At 38.4% G+C, this 21,105-nt stretch overlaps 1 pseudogene; it reads left to right on the top strand.

The window, feature by feature from the left end:
• The first annotated feature begins 6,394 nt into the window (after nt 1-6,394).
• On the top strand, nt 6,395-11,513 carry LOC148714909 (uncharacterized; annotated as a pseudogene).
• Nucleotides 11,514-21,105: the final 9,592 nt, after the last annotated feature.

The raw sequence follows: 21,105 nt of genomic DNA, 5'->3' as shown, positions 1-21,105 counted from the left end.
ACCAAGGAGTTTGAATGCTTGGATGGAAGTGAATGCTTGGATGGAATTTTTGTATTCCTGCTTCCTTTTTTTGCGCTTCATATATTTCTAATTTCTTGTGCAGATTTATTCTTATACTTTTTTTAAGGCCTTGGAGATTGAAATACTTAATTTTTTTTTTTGTTTCTAAGGTCTTGAAATACTTTAGTTAAGATATTAGAGAAAGAAAATTAAGGCTACATTTGGTATCGCCGTCATTTTTTTAAAAAAAAATCTAAAAACTGAATTTGTATTTTTAATTTTTTTGATTTCTGATTAAAAAAATATGTTTGGTTTACTCTTTTTTTTTCTTTTTTTTTTACAACGAGGGCTGATATGTGGTCAGAAATGAGGGATAGAGGGGGGAATAGGGTTGGTGATATGGTTGAGGATAAGGAAGAACTCGACATCAAGCGAAGAGGAAGTCGAGGAGATGGCAAAAGAAAAAAATGAGTTGAGGCTAGCGACATGGCTGAAATGATGGATAGCTCGATATTAGGCAGATTGATGGCTTGTGAGGCTCAAAGAGCGGTTGGGCAGGGGGATGGAACTAAATGTGAGATTGAGCAGAAAAAGAAGGGTTGAGAGGAGAAGAGGAAAAATCCATCTTTAAAGAAACCGAAAGTGTTCAAAAATAATGTAAGTTATCTTAAAAAATAGAAACAGAAACGGGATAACCAAGCATGTTTCCTGCATCAAATTTTATTGTTTCTATTTTAAAAAAAAAGAATTTTTTTTTTTGTATGCATGCCCTCCTATATATTAGAATTTATATGTATATTCTTCCAAAAATAATATTGTATGTATATCTTTGTAAAATACTTGTTTTAATGTATGACAAGTGGCTAATTTAAAATCGCTGTGACAAGATTCAAAATTCTCATGTGCAGACAAGTGGATGATTTAAATTTGTTGTGACAATCCACTAGAGCAAATATAAAATTATGAGGATATATATATATATATATATATATATATATATATATATATATATATATATATATATATATATATATATATATATATATATATGTAAATATCAATTTTTGAAGGATATTCATATAAATTTCAATATTTAGGAGAGAGCATTAAAAAAAACTCAAGAAAAAAAAAGTACAAAATAAGAAATATATATTTGACTTGCCGATTTAACTGAGGTATTTTTGTATCAGTGAACTTCAGTTCCAGCTGATGAATTTTTCCAACCTTGAGTTTGATGGGCTGAGGACGTTCTTGATGAGCCATGAGGACGTTCTTGATGAATCAGATCGATGCTACCAAGCAACTAAGCAAACTAAAGGAGGCAGTGGCGTGGAGGTGGAGATGACTTCATGTAGAATTTCAAGCAACATGTCGTAGTTGAGTCAGTGGCGAGGGGCAGTGCTACGTGTCGAACGTGCTGACTGTACTTTTAACACGTGTAAGGGATCAGGACGAATATAAAAGGATTTTACCAGACAAAAATTAGATATTGCAATCTTTTAGGATTCGGTGGGCTCTGACCCCATATATCTCCCACAAATGAAGTATGGACAATCCAACTTGGTGTCCATCATTTGACTCGGGAAACAATTGTTCAATTAATTGGAGTACTTTGAGTAAAATACCCGATGGTTTTGGAGTAATTGTTCAAAATTATGTGTCAAATAAGACTTAATTCTTCTTTCTCTCTCTCCTGCTATCACAATGCAAATTATTTGTGTGGTCGTTGATGGTTTCTGAGTCTTCTTTTATACCGAAATGCTATCAGCATGCAAGATCCAAGAAAAATAAATGCATCTTGGCTGATAACCCTACATCCATACTTGGGTTTGGGCCCTTGCATGCATGCAGCCAACTTGGGATGGTTGGCCTGCCATGATATCTTTCTTTTATTTTGCATACATGACAAGTTGATTTGATTCTTTCACTCAATATATTTAAAAAGATTGGATCACAAACATCAACTAATTACAAGCACGCAAATGGATTAAACTACCTAGTAATGATGATTACAGTGCAAACTTCACTCCGTAACTATATCATCCTAGAAGGAGACTCTGTCATGATGATCGAGTGGATTCAGAATGTAGAGCGATAAGGTGATTGCCACCCACTACTCATGGACATCCAGAGGTTGGTGACAGGCTGCCACTTTATTCAGGCTGCTCATATATACTGGAAGGCGAATATGACGGCAGATTGAGTTACTTCCTTTGCTGCTTACATTCAGAAGAGGTTCTGTGGATATGGTCTGACATTGCTCCCCACCTTTATGTCATCTTATGTCTCTTGACTCTACTGGTAGCACTCATGCTAGATTGACGTGAGTTACTGTATGTTGTACCAAAAAAGAAAAAAAACTACCAATATTGATAGAACCGAGAAGCTCCATATATATATACACTACAGTAAAAGAGGAAAAGGACGACGCTTAACTGCCGACGCTAGGGGAAAGCATCGGCAATATCTGCTCCCGCGCCAACTTTTTCCGACGCGTTTTATGAGTGTTGGTAGGTAGAAGCTGTGAACGACGCTTATAAGCGTCGTCGTAGACCAAACACCAAACAACGCTTTAAAGCGTCGTTCTTTTGACCTAAGACGACGTTTATAACCGTGGTGAATTGAAACGCTAATACGACGCTTATAAGCGTCGCCGACGCCTCCTTAAAACCCAGCGGCCGAACCCGAGCCCGCATACTTGCCCTAGCTTCTCCCGAGCCCCCCATTCTCCTCTCCGGTGCTGCCCTATAGCCTTCGTCTTCCTCGTCTCCGGCACTGCCTTAGCCCCCATCTTCCTCCTCTCCGGCGCTGCCTTAGCCCCCATCTTCCTCCTCTCCGGCGCGGACCGTCCGACTTCTACCTCCCTCCTCTCCGGTGTCGACTGACCGACCCCAAGCCGCTCCGCTCGAGGTAGTTTTCTCCTCCTCCCTCCTCTCATTTCGTCTCGCTTGTTCTCCTCCTTCTCCTCCTCCTGTTGTTCGGGTGTTCGTGGGTTTTTCTCCTTCTTTAATTTGTTCGAGGTAGTCCCGATCGATCCAGGCCCGCCTCCGCCCCGCCTCCGCCGAGGTATTTTCTAAAACTAGTCTGTCATGTTTCTATTGCAATTTAAGGTTCTATAGCACTTCATGTGTCCCTTCTCTCTGATTACATCTTGGATCTTTCTATTTATTTTTGTTTGATTAAATGTTCTGTTATTCATGTAATCATCGGCTGTAATACATTGCATCAAACCTGCTAAACTATTCTAAACAATTAAAACTACGGATTGTCAAAGTTAGGTGAGATTCTTGATTTAGTAGAAATGACTTTGATCATTTCTTACACGTTCTGCTCTCCGGTTAAATGAGACTAGGCATCATATTTTCTCACAGTTGATGTCTCTGAGGATCAACAGAGAAAACATAAAAGCAATAATACTCAAGATCTGTACAGGCATTCTAGCACAAAAGAATATTGCTATGATAATAATTAGTAGTGAATACATCCTAGTAGAAAATCAAAGCAAGGTTATGAGTTTAACCTAGTTGAATAATGCGCAAAAAACTTATTAGATCTAATGTTAATGTTGAACAAACTTTTGCAGTCAAGAGCCCATGATGCCTTTCCAACTGCAGGTTACTTGGGAAGCTTGGATCAAACAACCACCATAGAGAAGATTATTTTGTTTTCGAGCAATTAAAGGAGAAGTCCAGCTGAATCCAGACAGTGCCGGCTCGAGCCTTAGGCGACTGAGGCGGTCGCCTAAGGCCCCCGGCCCAGGGAAGGCCCCCACCGGAAGATGCTGCAACTATACAAATACTCATTCCTTCCATTCTCGTCTTCCCCCCTTCGTCTTCCACTCTTATCTTTCATCCCTTCTCTTTTTTGGTTTTGATCTTGGTTTTCCTTCCCTCACATTACTCCTGATCCAGCTGGGCCATCGGGAAGAAAGATAGGGGGATCGGAGATGGACTTCTTGGAGGGTGGAGATTCTTTTAATTTTCTCCTCTCGGTTTCTTCTCCCCTCTTGAGTGGTAGAGAGAGAAAAGGAGCTAGAGGGAGTTGAATGGTTGCTGTGCTGTGATGTTGCAGTTGCTACTTGGGTACTCACTTGAAGGGGAGACGGTGGGATGGGACTTTTATTTATTGGATGGAGTGAATTTCCCATAATGCCCCTACTTTCTAGGTGCAATTTTTTTATTACCTTGACAATGAAGTGGCATGAGATAACCATTTCCTATTCGGCTTTTGCTTGACATGGTAAACACTATTGTCAAGCATTATCTTAATTAATTAATCAGTTTCATGGCCCTTCTTTTCGAGCAATTACTTTTATTTACTTTCATTTAAAAATTATATTAAATTAAAAAAGTTTTTTACCTATTTTTATTAAATTTATATATCTTTATTGAAATAGTATACTTGATAGCTATCTATTTCTATATCATTTTTTTAAATATTTTATATTTATTAAAAAATATATTATTAAAAAAAGAGGCCTCATTCATTGGATTTGCCTTAGGCCCCCAAATGTATTGGGCCGCCCCTGAATCCAAATTGATCATTGTGGCATTCTCCTGTTAATGTGGATACGTGCTTGTTACCATAACTAAGTCTATAAAAAAAAGCCTAATTGACTTCGTCAACATTTGATTAAAATTATCGAAAGAAAACATTGCAAATTTATTTTACTACACATTGCAAGAAATCAGTACAAGAAACTTGACCAGATCTTCAATTCCGTTACCGTTAGGAGATAGAAGGAACTGTAAATACATTTACATTGTGTGTGAAGTTTCTTTTGATAGCTTTTCCTTGTTTTCATTCTCTCTCATTTTAGAGCATTCATGAGTGTTGCAAGCTGAAAACTGATGTAGTTAAAGAAAGTAACTTTATGAATATATCTAATTTGTACTTGCTCCTTGTAGTTTCTTTTCAACTAGCTGGTGGTGGAGTCATTTATATGATATTTAATGTTGCTTTCTTCTTGAGAACATGATTTTGAATTAAATATTCTGGCAGAACTTTTCCTACCTGTCTAGCTACTATCTCTGCTTTAACTATCATAGCTGGTATCCCAGTAGTTTAGGATACCAGCTATGAGTTTTTTTTAAGAGCTACAACATTGGCATCTCAAATAATGAGACTTTAGAGCATCATGAAATACGAAAATACATGCTCTTCTGAGAAGCATTATCTTCATTCCAGACAACATATTCGGACATTTAAACATATCAACAACTTGCAAGGATAAGAAATCAAATAGTAGGTGAGTTGATGTTTCTCGAACTGGTTGTTGTTGACATTCTTAAATAAATTTCATGTGTTCATGCTTGTGTTGGTACATCCACAGGGACTGTAGGTGAAGAGCCCTCTCTTTCACCCCTTTCACCGACACTGTTATCTGCAAACTTTAAGCTTGCTGAGTGGTAACCTTTCTCTTTCTCATTCTCATTCCATTCAGCTGCATAATATACTTCTTCTGTTGCATTTGGTTTCGGGCCTTAATTATATGTGGACCTTTAATTACAAGTGGACCCCATTGTGGGAAATAAATCCGCACGATGGGTAGGGTGCAGCACATGAACATTAATTACATTAATTACTTTGCATTATACTTAATTTTGTTTGTCTTTTTTTTAAAAACTACAGTTCAATCGGTATTCTAATAGAATGGACAAAAGTTGGATAAATAAGTTAAGATCTAGTGCTGAATATTTGGATGGAGTTCGGAATTTCATTAAGTTTGCCTTTGAGAAATCTAATATGAACGGAAAGATTTTATGTCCATGTCAAAAATGTGTAAACGGTTCTGCTCTTGATCCAAAAATTGTTGAAGAACATTTGGTATGGAATGGTTTTCTAAAGGGTTATACTGAATGGATACCCCATGGAGAGTTCATACCTTCATGTAACCAACCATCCGATCTAGAAGACACCTTCAATTTTGGATGTAGTGACACAGAACAAAATTCTGTAGAAGAAGATGATATAAGGAGCCTACTTAGAGATGCTCTTGGACATAGTATCAGAACTGTAGCAGAAGATGAGCATGCAGTTATTGATCAGTTCATGCATGTTGAGGAACCTATACATTCTGATGACACAGCTCATTATGATAACTTGGTGAAAGATTGTGATCAAGAACTGTATCCGGGTTGTAAGAATTTTACGAAGATTTCTTTTCTTCTGCATTTATTACATTTGAAATATTTGAATGGGTGGTTGATAAGTGCTAAATAATGCATAAATTAATATCTTGTTCATAGCACTTATCATTATTTTAATTCACATATTTTTGTAAATTCAACTAAAAATTGAATTATCTTCATCATTGCATTATTAAAAATAATTCGATTTTTGCTTGATTATATTGGTCCATCTAATGTATGCAGGTCAAATCAAATTCATCTGGGATGACCCCTGAACCCGAATGACACGCACCCCGTGAATCAGATCTTCTCAATTTCCTCTTCAACACATGGCTATCCCTAGTTCACGTTCTTCTCCCATGCTCCATGTACCACAACTCCAACCGCAAGTTATTTCAACCATTTATCTCGCACCCACGTCATCCTTCCCAGCAAAACAATATCATTCCCAGATTTCTTCCAACACCATCCGCAAATCCCTCCTTAGCTTCATCTTCCCGAATCTCCCAACGTCCCAGCAACCACCCTCTTCTTCCGAACCAGCCCAACTTCCCTCGGAATCACATCCACGTCGATCACCTTCCAATTCTTCCGCTAGATCCCACATCCACTGTTCCCAAGCTTCATCCCAACGGCATCATCACCCTCCTCTTCGCCTGTAGGATAAACTCAAATCCCAACAGCTTCCGGATCACTTCACAACAATTCCCAAGCATCCATCCGTTCCAGCTTCTCTGATCCGCAATCCAAGTTTAAACTCCTAACTCACCTCCCCATCCCATGAGCATCAAAGGATCACTTCCAAACCAAGTTTCCTCCCGTATCCAATGAGCAAAACCAATCCTTCATCCACGGATTTCTCCCAGCACCCTCTCCCCAGTTCTACGTGTCTCTTATCTTTCGGATAAGAACCAACCAACCTCCGAATCCCCTGTTCCGCATCCAAGCCAAAGGAAATCAAATATTCAAACACCAGCCGAATCCAGATCCTCTCGTTTCGGATCATCTCCCAACCTATCAACGGATGAGTCCACGCGTTCTTCCCAGCTCTACAACAACCATCCCGAGCTTCACGGCAACCAAATGAATCTCCCCTGTTTCGGAAACAGAACAGGCCAATCTTCCCTTTGCGATTAACCTTCCAACCGTTCCAAGTACCTGAATGCATTCTTATCCACAGAATAATCTCAGCATCCCTTGCATCTTGGTCCACATTCTCGCCATCCCCTGCAGTTGAAGATCAAGCAACCTCCCATGGATCACGGATCATCAACCTCTTCCCAACGGCGGAGCAGTTCAATCAACCTTATCCTCCCATTCAGATGAAGCTATAAAAGGAGGAGTCTTCTCTTCTTCGGATCATCTCTCCTCAGAGGCCAAATTCCCCACCGGGAGGGGTTCCACAAATCTCCCCACAGTTCTTCTCAAGGTGACTTCCCACGGGAAGAAGAGGAAACAGGGGAGGGAGTGAGCCGAATCCCATGAGAGAATAAAAAAATGAGAGAAAGGAAAGAGAGAGAAGATTTCTTGGTTATTTTGGGAATAACTTCCCCTAAGAGCTAAGAAGGAGCCGTTCTCAAGGGAATCGCAAGAGGGAGAGATGGGAGCCCGCTGCTGTGCTGCTGCTGCCGTCTCCAACTCCATGCAGGGCTGATCTTCTCTCTAGGGCCGGATGCAGCCCTAACAAAGGGCCAAGGGTTTTGTATTTTTGATTTATGTTCTTGGAATTGTATAAACTTCTTTGATCTTAATGAATATTTCTTTAATTCCATATTTGAATTCTGTGATTTTAAATATGATGTTTATACAATTGCTCTTCATGATCACTAAGTAAATATAAGATAGTCCATGCTAAAGGAAGATGCGATGTGCTGCCACCTTAGATTAGGGTAGACATTTCATGATAACTAAAGATGGATTATGCCTAAATTACTTTTGTGAATTTTTATTTAAATGCTTATTAGGCTTGTAGCCAATTTGCATGTTTATCCAAGAATAAATTGAAATATAAATAACCCTTGTCTCGATGTTAGTGGTGAATTCCTTGCCCTAGGTTCTCCCAAATTGATATCATTTTAATTACATTTTTTATTCAATTGCTTAGTTTAATAGTCTTCAAAAATTCTCTTCCTTTCAAATATTTTTATTTTTAAGAAAAATAACTATACCCCAATCCCTGTGGATCGATACCCGTAATCACTATCCTACTAGATACGTGCTATTGCGTGGTCTTTAAAGTTGACTATCAGTAGTCCAGCAAGTCTTTTACCATGCTTCTTCAATTATTAAAGGATGCATTTTCGGAAGGTGTTACTTTGCCATCATCTTCATATGAAGCCAAAAAACTGATAAAAGAGTTGGATCTTGGATATAAGAAGATACACAGTTGTCCGAATGACTGCATTTTATATCGTGGTGAAAATAAGAACCAAGAGTCGTGCCGAATAAGTGGAACTTCACGATGGAAAAAACATAAAGAAGACGAGAATGATTCGTTGACTGAAAAGGATGCTGCACCAACTAAGAAAAAACCGGCTAAAATTTTGAGGTATTTTCCTCTTATACCAAGATTGAAAAGGATGTTTGCATCACCGAAGATGGCTTCCTCGATGAGATGGCATGACGAAGGCCGTACAAAGGATGGAATGTTACGACACCCAGCGGATAGTCCCGCATGGAAAGCATTTGATGATAGGCATCCCGAATTTGCTTCTGATGTTCGCAGTGTTAGGCTAGGTTTAGCTACTGATGGGTTTAATCCATTCCGAACGATGAGCTCAACATACAGCACTTGGCCGGTTGTTTTGATTCCATATAATTTGCCACTATGGATGTGTATGAAACAGTCTTCAGTAATTCTATCAATGGTTATTCCAGGTGACAAGGGCCCAGGTAATGATATTGATGTTTTTCTATAACCTCTAATAGAGGAATTGAAACAAATATGGGAGGGTATTGATGCATTTGATGTTTTTGCTGGACAAAATTTTAAATTGCGTGCAGCTCTTATTTGGACTATCAATGATTTTCCTGCATATGCTAATTTATCTGGTTGGAGCACTAAGGGGCGTATTGCATGTCCTTCTTGTGGAGATTCAACCCATTCGTATTGGTTAAAACATGGAGGAAAGTTCTGTTATATGGGCCATCGTCGGTGGTTAGAAGCAAACCATCCATTTCGATTTCAGAAAGACTTGTTTGATTGTACCATAGAGTTGCGATATTCCCCTGTTCCACCAACTGGAACTGAAGTCTTTAGACAAATGCATGACACCAATTATATACCGGGTAAGGTCGCCAAATGTTCAAAGAAGAGGGGGAGGGAGCATGTTGGCAGCACAATGAATGAAGGATTAATAGCAGAGGTTGCTGAGGATGTTGACAACTTTTTTGAGAATGAAGACAACATATATGGTCAGAGAAATGATGATGACTCAATGGCAGCATCTACACAGAAACAACTATGGAAAAAAAAGAGCATTTTCTTTGATTTACCCTATTGGGAGTATAATCTTCTTCGACATAACTTTGATGTGATGCATATAGAGAAGAACGTTTGTGATAACCTGATTGGAACATTGTTAAATCTTGATGGGAAGACCAAAGATAACTTGAAAGCGCATCTTGATTTGAAAGATATGGGCATAAGACAAGAGCTTCATCCGACAGAGCTTGCCAATGATAAATTTTATACACCTCCTGCATGTTATACAATGTCTACTCAAGAGAAAGATCTTTTTCTAACAGTTCTGAAAAATTTGAAGGTTCCTGATGGGTACTCATCGAATATTTCACGATGCGTAAATCTCAAAGAGCGAAAACTTTCAAATCTTAAAAGTCACTATTGTCACATTTTGATGCAAGATATCTTTCCATTGGCTTTAAGATCGTCAACACTGAAACAAGTTTTTGCAATTGTTTCTCAATTATCATCATTCTTTAAGGCATTATGTTCCAAAGTTCTTGATCCTAAGGAGCTTGATCAATTGGAGTCTAATATTGCACTTACACTATGCAATATGGAAAAAATCTTTCCTCCTGGGTTTTTTACTATTATGGTTCATCTACTCATTCACTTAGCGGCGGAAGCTAAACTTGGTGGCCCGGTTCACTACCGATGGATGTATCCTATTGAGAGGTGATTTTTCTAAACTCTAATATAATTATTTAATAATCGGTTTGATTTTGATATTTATTTTAAAAATTTATTGTTGAAAGTTTCTTATGCGCTTAAAAGATTATGTACGCAATCGAGCCTATCCCGAGGGCTCGATTGCTGAAGGATATATTGCTGAGGAGTGTTTGACATTTTGTTCGAGATATCTTGAAGGTGTTGAAACGGTTTTCAATCGACCTCAAAGGAATTGTGATATCATAGAGAATGCAGATGTTTACAAGTTCTCATCTGGCGGAAGAGTTTTGGGAAAAGTTGAAAGTATTGTTCTTGACCAGAAATCGTTGGCACAGGCACATCGCTATGTCTTACTTTATAGTGATATAATATCCGAATCTCGCATGTTAGTACGGTTAATTGAAATCTAAATTTACTGTCATGTCAGGAGAATGTAATATTGGTATTTAATTAAAGATAACCTTGATCGTGCAGAGAATTTTTAATAGCTCAGTGAAGTCTCAACCATAACATTCGTCCTACACCAAGGATTGAGCAACGATGGTTGGTTGAATTATTTCCAGAATGGCTTTCCAAACAGCTTAGATGTCTAATATATTAAGCTTTTTTTTAAAATTTTATAGAGAGAAATTAATCATTACTTCCATAATTTTTTTTAGGTACCAGTGATGATGGAGAAGCATTGTTCTGATGAGTTAATAGTCATTGCTCGAGGTTCGAATAATATTGTTAACAGATATATTGGGTTCATTATAAATAGTTTTAAATTTCATACTAAAGAGCGTGAGAAATTTAGAAAAACCCAAAATAGTGGAGTTATAGTTGAGGCGGACGGAAAAAATTATTATGGTGCTCTAACAGATATTTATGAGCTGGATTATTATGAAAATTTTAAGGTAGTATTGTTTCGATGTGATTGGGTGGATATAAACTCACCTAGAGGTTTGAGGCAAGACATAAATGGATTCACACTTGTAAATTTTTCAAGGTTGATACATACTGGTGTGTTATTGAAAGATGATCCATTTGTTTTTTCATCTCAAGCTCGACAAGTATTTTTTGTGCAAGACTCAAAAGATAAAAATTGGTCTCTTGTTATTAAAACGAAACCTAGGGACTTGTATGATATGGGAAAGAAGTTGGAAGAGGAGGACGATGACACTTATACTCAGTGTATGCCTTATAATGTTGTGCCAACTGATGAAGTAAATGCGCCAACGAGTTTGATGCAATGAAGGAATCCCGTGTACAAGATCTTCTGATCTCAGTATGTGTTTGATTGTTAGAAGTTTTTGTTTTTTCCTTTATATTGCTCAGCTTACTATTTGTGTTATAAAGAAAAAACTTATAAAAAAATGCTTTATAAATTTGCTTTATATGACGCATAATTGCATGTGTTTTTTCTCTGGATTCTCTGGTTTCTGTTTGCAGCTAAGAGAAAGGCTGAGGCAACGAGGATCAGGCAGAAGTATTCAGATAGGGTTCCGGTGAATATTATTGATTTTCCTGAGTTTTTTTCCCGTAATTTCTTTGTTTAATTTGCGATGCTTGTATTTCTGGTTTGGTTCCATCTGCAAGTTTATGTTAATCGAAAGGACCTGAAATTTTGTTATCTGTTATCCTGGAGAAATGTTTTTTGTTGAATAGAATTGATTTATCTTCTAGTTCATAAGGTTGGAACCTGAAAGATTGTGGGTTTTTGCTTTGAGTTGAGCGTGTGCCCTTCCTGATTGGTCTGATCTTTTATAATTTGATTTTAGTTTTAAGCTTACCCCAGTCTGGTGCAATTTCCTTAAACCAATTTATGTTTCCGGCCATGTAATTAAAGTTTGACCTTTTACTTAATTTAGGTCTTTTGTTGGATTAGATACTTCTTATAGTTTGTTTAGGTCGGATCTTGATTTATTAGGGTTCAGACATATTTTGATAAGGTTCACCCTCTCATCCTCAAAACATTACATGGATCTAGAAATGTCATTCTACCTGCTTGGACTCAAACCAGTGAGCTAAGCCTTGCCATGGTAATTGGCATTCCTTCTCATCGTCATGTAGGGCATATTGATACAAATTCATCAAGGCAGGAAGTTTAGAAGGCTTTCAGGCTTCGTCATTGAAAACCCATATAAGTGGTGGTTTTCTGAACTGAACAGCTTAAGAGAGTTCGTAGGACAGAACTAAGTTAAGTTTCTCCATATGATACCAAGTCAATTACTCAAGTGCTATCTCTCATTTTATAAGCTTTTTTCTTTTCCTTTCAACTTTGCTAAGTATTGAAATGCTGCAAGCCTGTACAGTATTGGGTTCACAGATGTGAACCAAACTGAAACCGTCCGCTTTTAAATGTTTAGAATCATTGCAATGGGGTGCCCCTCCTCTATTTCATAGGATTCCTGGGATGCTGCCTTCAGAGTTAGGTAATGTCCAAATTTCTTCTCTTTATATAGGCATTCTAGTCTCATGTAAAAGGACCTAGGCACCTAGCTAACCTGATTTGGAACACAACCTGGTTTTGAAAGCTTTTGATCATAATGTCATATAGAGTCTCTGCAGAATCACAAATACCAGAATTTTTTTATAAATCTCGAATAATTTAACATGCTGGTTCCCTGATCATGCTGATCTTTGCATATAAAATGGTTCAGAAATAGTAACACAAATCATACTTAGTAAGCTGGTACTTTAAGAACATCTATTGTCTTGTCTCTTAAAACTTCTAATTTCTGATTTAGTAGTCTTTGAAGTTTGAACATGTAGACTGATATGAATATACTTTGAAGTTTGAACATGTAGACTGATATGCATATACTTTGAAGTTTGAACATGTAGACTGATATGCATATGAAGTTTGAAGATGATATAGTTGTATGATGATCCATGTTCTAAATACCTAAAAAACCAGAATGATTGCGATGATCAGCTTGATATGGCTGGTTGGTGTCATATTGTCCTAAGAAAGATATCTCTGGCGATCTTCTAGAGAAAAAATTGATCTTCTCTTTTATAAGCCCTTTATTTAGTATAAATTTATCATTTAACCAAATATTGATTCTTTTTTATGCATACCAGGTAACAATATGCCCCGAGGGAGACGATTTAGAGATGTGGAGTTCCAGCATTCTCAGGTGGGATCTACTTCTGAGCAGTCCCTGCAGTCCCAGCAGCCATGTGATCACCAGCAGCACGAGTCAGGATCTCAGCGCGAGCCTCATGCTAATTGTCCGGAGGATGAGCTCCGGATCCAGGGTAATTCGATTTAAAGTTCATATTTTATGTTCATATTTGTCTTCAACTTTTTAAGACATTTTATTTAATTTGAATAGATGGACAAGGGACAGTGAGGACGAGACGAGGACCCACTCAAGCAAAGGATGTGTGGAAGCTTCCTCCGGATGAGAAGATCATCATCCGATGCAACGAATTGGGGCAGCCCATCAATAGAGCTGGAAGTCTACTATCAAGCTTTTTAGGATCGGTTGCACGCAAGGGTCAGCTGTGTCCACTCAACTATACGAAGTGGAATGACATGCTTCCTTCGTATAAGGTTGAGCTTCTTAGACTTATACAGGTAATGAATTGAATTTATTCTTTTTAATTCGACACCTCCTGTATATTAATTTGCTTAGTATCATAATTTTATTTTAGATGTTTAATATTATTATAACATTCTGAATCTTGTTGTAGGGTAAGTTTGTACTCCCTCCAGAGAGCCATGATTGGGTGCTAAAGTCCCTCAATCGCAAATGGAAAGAATATAAAGCAAAATTGAAGACGGACTTCAAGCGCGAGGGTATGACAGAGGAGGAGGTTGCTCGTGTGACTCCTCCTGATGTATACCCTCAGCAGTGGAGGGAGCTTGTTCATTACTGGTTTTCTGAAAGAGGACAGGTCGCGTATATTATTTCAATATCTTCTATTATCTTTATTATTAATATAGATTGCAAATATATACATTGAATCATATTATACTGTGTGCTTTTATTTTGGCAGAAATAATCTAATATTGGTAGAGCTGCACGAGCATCTCAAGCAGTTCCTCATACTTCAGGCTCGAAGAGTTATGCGAGACGTAGAAATGAATTCGTAAGTTCTTTTGAAACTATTTGAAACTCTACTAACATATAGCACGTATCATGATATATAGTTTGCCCATATACTTTCCGTATGTGTAGATAGTAGAGCATGGAAGGGAGCCTGGTGAGATAGAGTTTTATAAGATGACCCACACTCACCGAGATGGCAGCTTTGTCCGGGACGAGTCGAGAGATATAGTTGTATGTATTCATTTTTTATTTTATCATAATTTTTTAATTAATTTTACTTCTTTTAAATTATTAATGTGACTGTTTGTTTTTTTGAGAGAGATATAGGAAAGAGCTACAAATCTTATTTCAGAGCGCGTCGGGGAGTCATCATCATCCGACGCGGCCAGTCGCGTCGAGGCTCAGGTCTATGCCGAATTGATGGGCCCAGAATGTTATGGTCGCGTGAGGGGTTATGGTATCGGAGTTACCCCCACTCAGCTGTCTGCAGTGAGCCGATATACCCAAGATGCCAGACAAGGTACTAGCACTGCAGAGGTTTGTAGTTTGAAGATAGAGATGGCACAGATAAAGCAGTCATATGAGACAAGGATAGAGGAGATGAGGCAGAGTCATATGACTGATATGGCGGAGTTGAAGCAGAGCCAAGAGTTGAAGATACAATCTTTGCAGGATCAGCTTGACCATATTTTATCTTTTTTGTAGAGATTTGCTCCTCCGGTACATAACTAAATATATTTGAATATTTTATATAATTATAATGTATTCTTGTATTAGCGTGATGACTTTCGTATTTTTAGTTTCTAAAGTATTTTTTTCTTGTAGGTTGCTGATACTTCATCTACTCGTAGAGATGATGCCGTCGACTCTTGACACATCGTAGATTGTGTACTTAGGAATTTGAGATGGATGTTTTTTGAAGTACAATGTAATCAAATGTGATAATATTGAGATTTTGAATGAAAAGTTCTTGTCTGTGTTGTGTATTTTGTTATCTATGTGATTTAGTATATGTGTTTTGTTAGAAATTAATGTATACAGAGCATTAAAAATTGCATTTACAAAATTTTTTTTTTTAAAAATGCCATTGCCGACGCTATTTAGCGTCGGAAATACGAACTGGCACGGAATGTGAAACGCCATTAGCGACGCTTTATTGCGTCGGTAAAGCAGATTAGGCCGACGCTTTTAAGCGTCGGCATAGCCCAACGGAAACTACGGTGTGAAGCGTCGATTGAGGTACGCCGACGCTTTTAAGCGTCGGAGTATTATAAAAGGAACGACGCTTAAAAGCGTCGGCATAGACCGACGACGCTTTTTTGACGCGTCGGGTTAAACCCGACCCATGCCCACCTGCCCGACGTCTGACCCACGCTTTGTGAAGCGTGGGCTGGGAATTCGCCGACGCTTATAAGCGTCGGTAGAGACAAAAAAAATCGCCGGAAGTTATTCCTTCTTTTGTAGTGACAGTAAGAATGCAACTATTGATTGGTGTAATTTTTCTAAAGAAGGCATTGTCAGTGACATCACAATCATGCATCCTATACATACACGTGGCCATATGTAACATCCACATGTCATGCATGGCCACCAATCAATATGCATGGCCTACTATACACCAGCTTGCTCATGGATAGGATTGCTCCGGTTAGAATAATCGGTTATATGCCAAAATATATTTCGTCTGGCTGCACTTGCATTATCGTTCACAATCAAATTGCCTTCTGAACAAATCATTTCCAAAAGTTAAGACAGTATTTTTCAGAAAGAAAAAGAGAAGATAAAGAAGAAAAACCCTGATCTTTCGACGCTGCTTGCCGTCAACCACTCATTCAGTATCTGCTGAATAATTTCACATACGTTGCATGTGAGAAATTTTTTTTTTTGCAAAAAAAAAAAGAAAAAATCGTATTTGTCTCGTTGTTTTGATTGTGTGGCAGCTGGGGAAGGGACCACGATATGAAATCTGCAATAATTTTGGTTCTGTCAACTTTTTTCCCCGGCCTACAATCATTTTCGTTTCCCCTCACACCACCCCTAGCTCTATAAATGGCCATTGATTTGCCGAGAAATGCCCAGGACTTCTTCAGAACATATCAGCAGCAGTTAGCATTTGGTTCAACCTCTCCCATGGCTGAAGAGCAAACCAAGACCACCAACCTTGCCAACCAAGAGACCAGTGAGGTGAAGAACGAAGTGGAGGAGGTTGCTGCTCCAACAAAAACTCAGGAAGAAGAAGAGAAGAGTTCCACTGGCGAGGAACAGGAGGCTGCAGAAGCAAAGGCTACCTCCAAGCAGACATTTCAGGCGACCAGTGTGTCTGTGTAATCTAGCCTAGCAGCTAAGCCTGCCACTTTCTTATGATGCACCAAGTGATATATATATATATAATAATGTGCGTGGAATAAGTTGAGCTGCTTTAAGGTGGTCTTGTTCTGTGTCTGTGAGAAAGGTCTATCTAAGGTGATCTGTGGTGAGTCCAGATGGAGTTGTGCTTGTCTTCTTGACTCGAGTGTGCTTTTTATGTATGAAGTATATCTAATTTTGTTTTTGTGACTACGTGAGTATAAATTCATCTTGGGTTGCCTCTAGGTTCCTTTTTCTTTCTTAATTTATCCTCCCCTTTGTGACTTAAAAAAGTGAGAGACAGAGTCGCTGTTACACGACTCGCAGTGATATTATTCTGGTGGTTTGGCTTGGTTCCTAAAGTTTTAGGCAAAATAGTAAAACTCTCTCGCTGATCAGGTGACTACCGTTTGCTGTCTACAATCATAAGATTTTGACGATCATAAGATTTTGAACACACTATACTTGCAAGTAGGCAAAGAGAAATGCCCAAAAGAACTAGGGGAAGTTGCTTAGCGGACTAAAGGAAACAGTAACTTAGGGACCGAAAATTAAAGATCCATGCAGCGAAAGTTTTTTTTTGATCAACAGGACTTTTGTTATAGTGGGGTCTTTAGAGGGATGGAAAGGTAATTTTCCAAAAGAACTACCTTCGGAGAACTTATGATAAAAATATGTGTGAAAGTTGCAGGAGAATTTGGGTTGAGCTACTGTTTGGCAGGCTTTTTTTTAGTACGCATGAAAGGAAGCATGCATGGAAGATTGTAATGTACCATTTAGCCAGAAATTCTTCTTTCCATTGGTTATAAAACTTGATAAGTGAACATTGGCATGTTTCCTTAAAAAAAAAAAAACAGAACATTGCCTTGTTTATCTTTAGTGGAAGGTAGAAGTGTTAGATATGGCCACTGGAGTTTGTGTTAGTGTCAGCCGCAAAATTCGGATCTTGACATAATCTTTGAGGCTAGAAGACTTTTAAAACAACAGAGATAAGTTTACTAAAATACATATACGAAAAAGAAAAAAAAACTCCTCAAGATAAATGAGTTTCACATGAAAAATAATTATCTAACTGATGTTTATATTTCGTAAAATATAAAGAATAAGTTCTTTTAAAAAAGAGTTTATTTTATTTTTATTTTTTAAATGTATTCTAGAGAAACATGTTTTATGGATATACAAAAAAAAAAAAAAAAACTGGATGCCGACATATGTCAATCCCTCCCGGTGGTGCCCATGAAGATAAATGAGGAGTATGAAGCCTACGTAGTGGCAGCTAAAGCTTTACCACGTCCCGCAGTATTGGAGGCCGATTTGATAGCCAAATGGGCGGGCTCATGCTACTATGGTACACCATACTATCCCAAACCAGACGACAAGCCGTATCATACCATATTGATTCGATACTAGTATTTGATATGAATGGCATACCGTCATTCGGTACGTAAAAAAATTTATGTACTATATCATATCGATATTGTGCTAGTGTAGGGTACGGCTAAGTCCGATACCAAGACGGTAAATTTTTGAGAGAAAAACTATATATTCTACCATAGTTTATTGGACACAAGCTCCTCATCCGCAGGCTCTTACCACTTCTGTCAGATGGATATTATATCTGGTATTTGGCAGTCCAAGAGCCCATATCTCATGTCCCACAAATGAAGTATAGACAATCCATCATTTTGACTCATGCGATACAATTGTTCAAGAACTACAGAATTAATTGGAGTTATTTATGAGTATAATATATAGGGATCATATATAGGAATGGTCTTGGAGGAGACACGTACGTGAGATTAGAAGTGGTTGGGGTGCTTTATTTATCTAATCATCTAGCGAAAAGTCTGCATTTTCTCCACCCCTGTATTAGCTCATAGATGTAGACGACGCTTTTGGAAATGCCTGGTAGCCAGGGGACAGCATGATTTTTTTTTTTTTTGGTACAACAGCGGCTCATATGCAACCCAAATAAAGCTGCTGGAGTGATGAACCGCAAAGAAGACAACTAATCAACAACACTATTCACCTCTCTATAGACATGTGTGATCTGATAGGAGCCACACTCTTTCAGAAGTCTACAGATATCGTGGAGCAGCAGCCTTCCACTAGTAGCACATCTCCGACCCGAACCCACTTGATCACTTCTCGTGTCAAAATGCATCTTTTCTAATAAAATTATGTTTCAAATAAAAACATCACCTCTCTCTCTCTCTCTCTCTCTCCTCTACTATCACGATGCCAATTGTTTGGGCGGTCATTGATGGTTTCTGTGTCTTCTTTTGCACCCGAATGCCATCGGTATGCAAGATCCAAGAAAAATTATACACCTCGGCCGATGGCCCTGCGTTGGTCAATACTTGGGGTTGGGCCCTTGCATGCATGCAGCCAACTTGGGATGGGTGGCCCACCATGCCTGTTTTTGTCCAAGTATAAATAATTTGATTGCATTCTCCCTATAGTCTCCCTCAAGGGAGCCAGGTATAGCCATGCCAAAACTAAGCCTTTCTTCTGTTTTCTAAATAAGGAAGCATTGCCCATGCACATGGAGTAGTAGTCTTTAGAATTAATTACTGGAATTAGAAGATAAATTGAACGCCAGGAAGCCAGTGTTATTTCGGCATAGCATTCTAACCTAATTGTCGTAAAACTAAAAGGACAATGGAGAGATGCAATTCTTTAACCAAAACATTAATTGAACACTTGTTAACAAATGTTTATGGCCGATTGAATTCTTAGTACTCTCAACAACAAATATCCTCAATAAAATTAGTGGGTTTCCCTGTCTTTTTCTATTCAAAAAAAAAATCGGCAGCCAATGATTTTCCTCCTTCTGAATCATTTAGAGCCTGTTTGGATTTTCCTTCTAAACTCAACAAGTCTTTATTTTATTTTATCTGCACAGAATTCGGGCTTAACCCACTCCAAAGTTATTCCTAGATATTTTATAAATATATACCTAACACATTGTATAATTTTGCGATTTTGCTGATTTTACTGTCTCAATCCACAGGCAGTACTGTCTAATTATCTAAACAGACTCTTAATATATTTACAAAGATGGGATCACAGACAGTAACTAATTACGAGCTCACATATGGATTAAACTACCTAGTAGTGATAATTACAGTGCAAACTTCACTCCGTAACTACCAATAATAGAGTCCGCAAGAAGCTCCATAGTAAGAATGCAACTATTGGTTGGGGTATTTTTTTTCTAAGGAAAACTTTATCAGATGGCACCACAATCATGCATCTTATACATAGACGTGGCCATGTAACATCTACATGTCATGCGTGGCCACCAATCAATGTGCATTACCTACCACATGAATTACACCAACTTGGTCATGCCATATGGCATGGAGCTTTTCGGGACCATGCTATTCGGCCTCATAGCATTTCTCGAATAATGGGTTATATTCCGAAATATATTCCACTTTTGAGTCTTCCTTCTCTTGCATAATGGGACAGCTGAGGAAGGGACCAGGATATCAACTCTGCACTCAATTATTTTGTTTGGGATAATGCCCATAAATAGCCATTGATTTGCCGAGAAATCAACGAGACTTCTTCACACCATAATCATTAGCAGTAAGCATTATATTTAGTTCAACCTCTTCCATGGCTGAAGGGCAAACCAAGCCCACCAACCTTGCAAACCAAGAGGCCGGTGACGTGAAGAACAAAGTGGAGGAGGTCGCGGCTCCACCAAAAACTCAGACACCAGAAGAGGAGAGTTCGGCTGGCGAGAAGCCAGAGGCAGAAGGAGCTAAGGGTCCCTCCGAGCACAAATTTCAGACGAGTATTTTGTCTCTGTAATTTAGCACAGCAGCTAAGCTTGTCCAGGTTTTATCATGCACCAAGTGACATGTAATAATGCGTGTGGAATAAGTTGAGCTGCTCTAAGGTGGTCTTGTTCCGTGTGTCCGTGAGAAAAGGTCTATCTGAGGTGATCTGTGGTGAGTACAAATGGAGGTGTGTGTTTGTCTTCTTGCCTTGAGTGTGCTTTATGTATGAAGTGTATCTAAATTTATGTGGGGTTGTTGCCCGTTTCCTTTTTCTTCCTTTATCATCCCCTTTATGACTTAAAGAGTGACTGATAAAGTCACTGTTACACGAGACATTTTTTTATTCTGGTGGATTTGGCTTGGATCCTAAAGTTTTGAGCAAATAAGTAGTAGACTCTTTTGCTGGACATATGACTGTTCTATATCACTGCAGTGTTAGAGACCGAGTTAGACAGCATAGTCTCATAGTCTCACATTGACGAATAAAAAAAGGTACCACATAGGTTTATTAGCCCGAGCCATCCCTTCTTCCAATAGCTTAAGTTTTTGTATTGTTGAATCCATGGTAAATAGTATCAGAGCCGTCACAATGTTTAGTAGTCATAGAAGTCCCTCACTGAGTTACCGAGGTCGTGGAGGATCCAGTAGGTTGCCTAAGATCTAGG

Source organism: Phoenix dactylifera, chromosome 2, assembly GCF_051530095.1.
Source record: "Phoenix dactylifera cultivar Ajwa chromosome 2, Ajwa_hap1_PhDact_Kaust_v1.1, whole genome shotgun sequence".
Taxonomy (NCBI): Eukaryota; Viridiplantae; Streptophyta; class Magnoliopsida; order Arecales; family Arecaceae; genus Phoenix; species Phoenix dactylifera.
The sequence above is the reverse complement of the archived record's forward strand: the minus strand, read 5'-3'. Positions and strand labels throughout refer to the sequence as shown.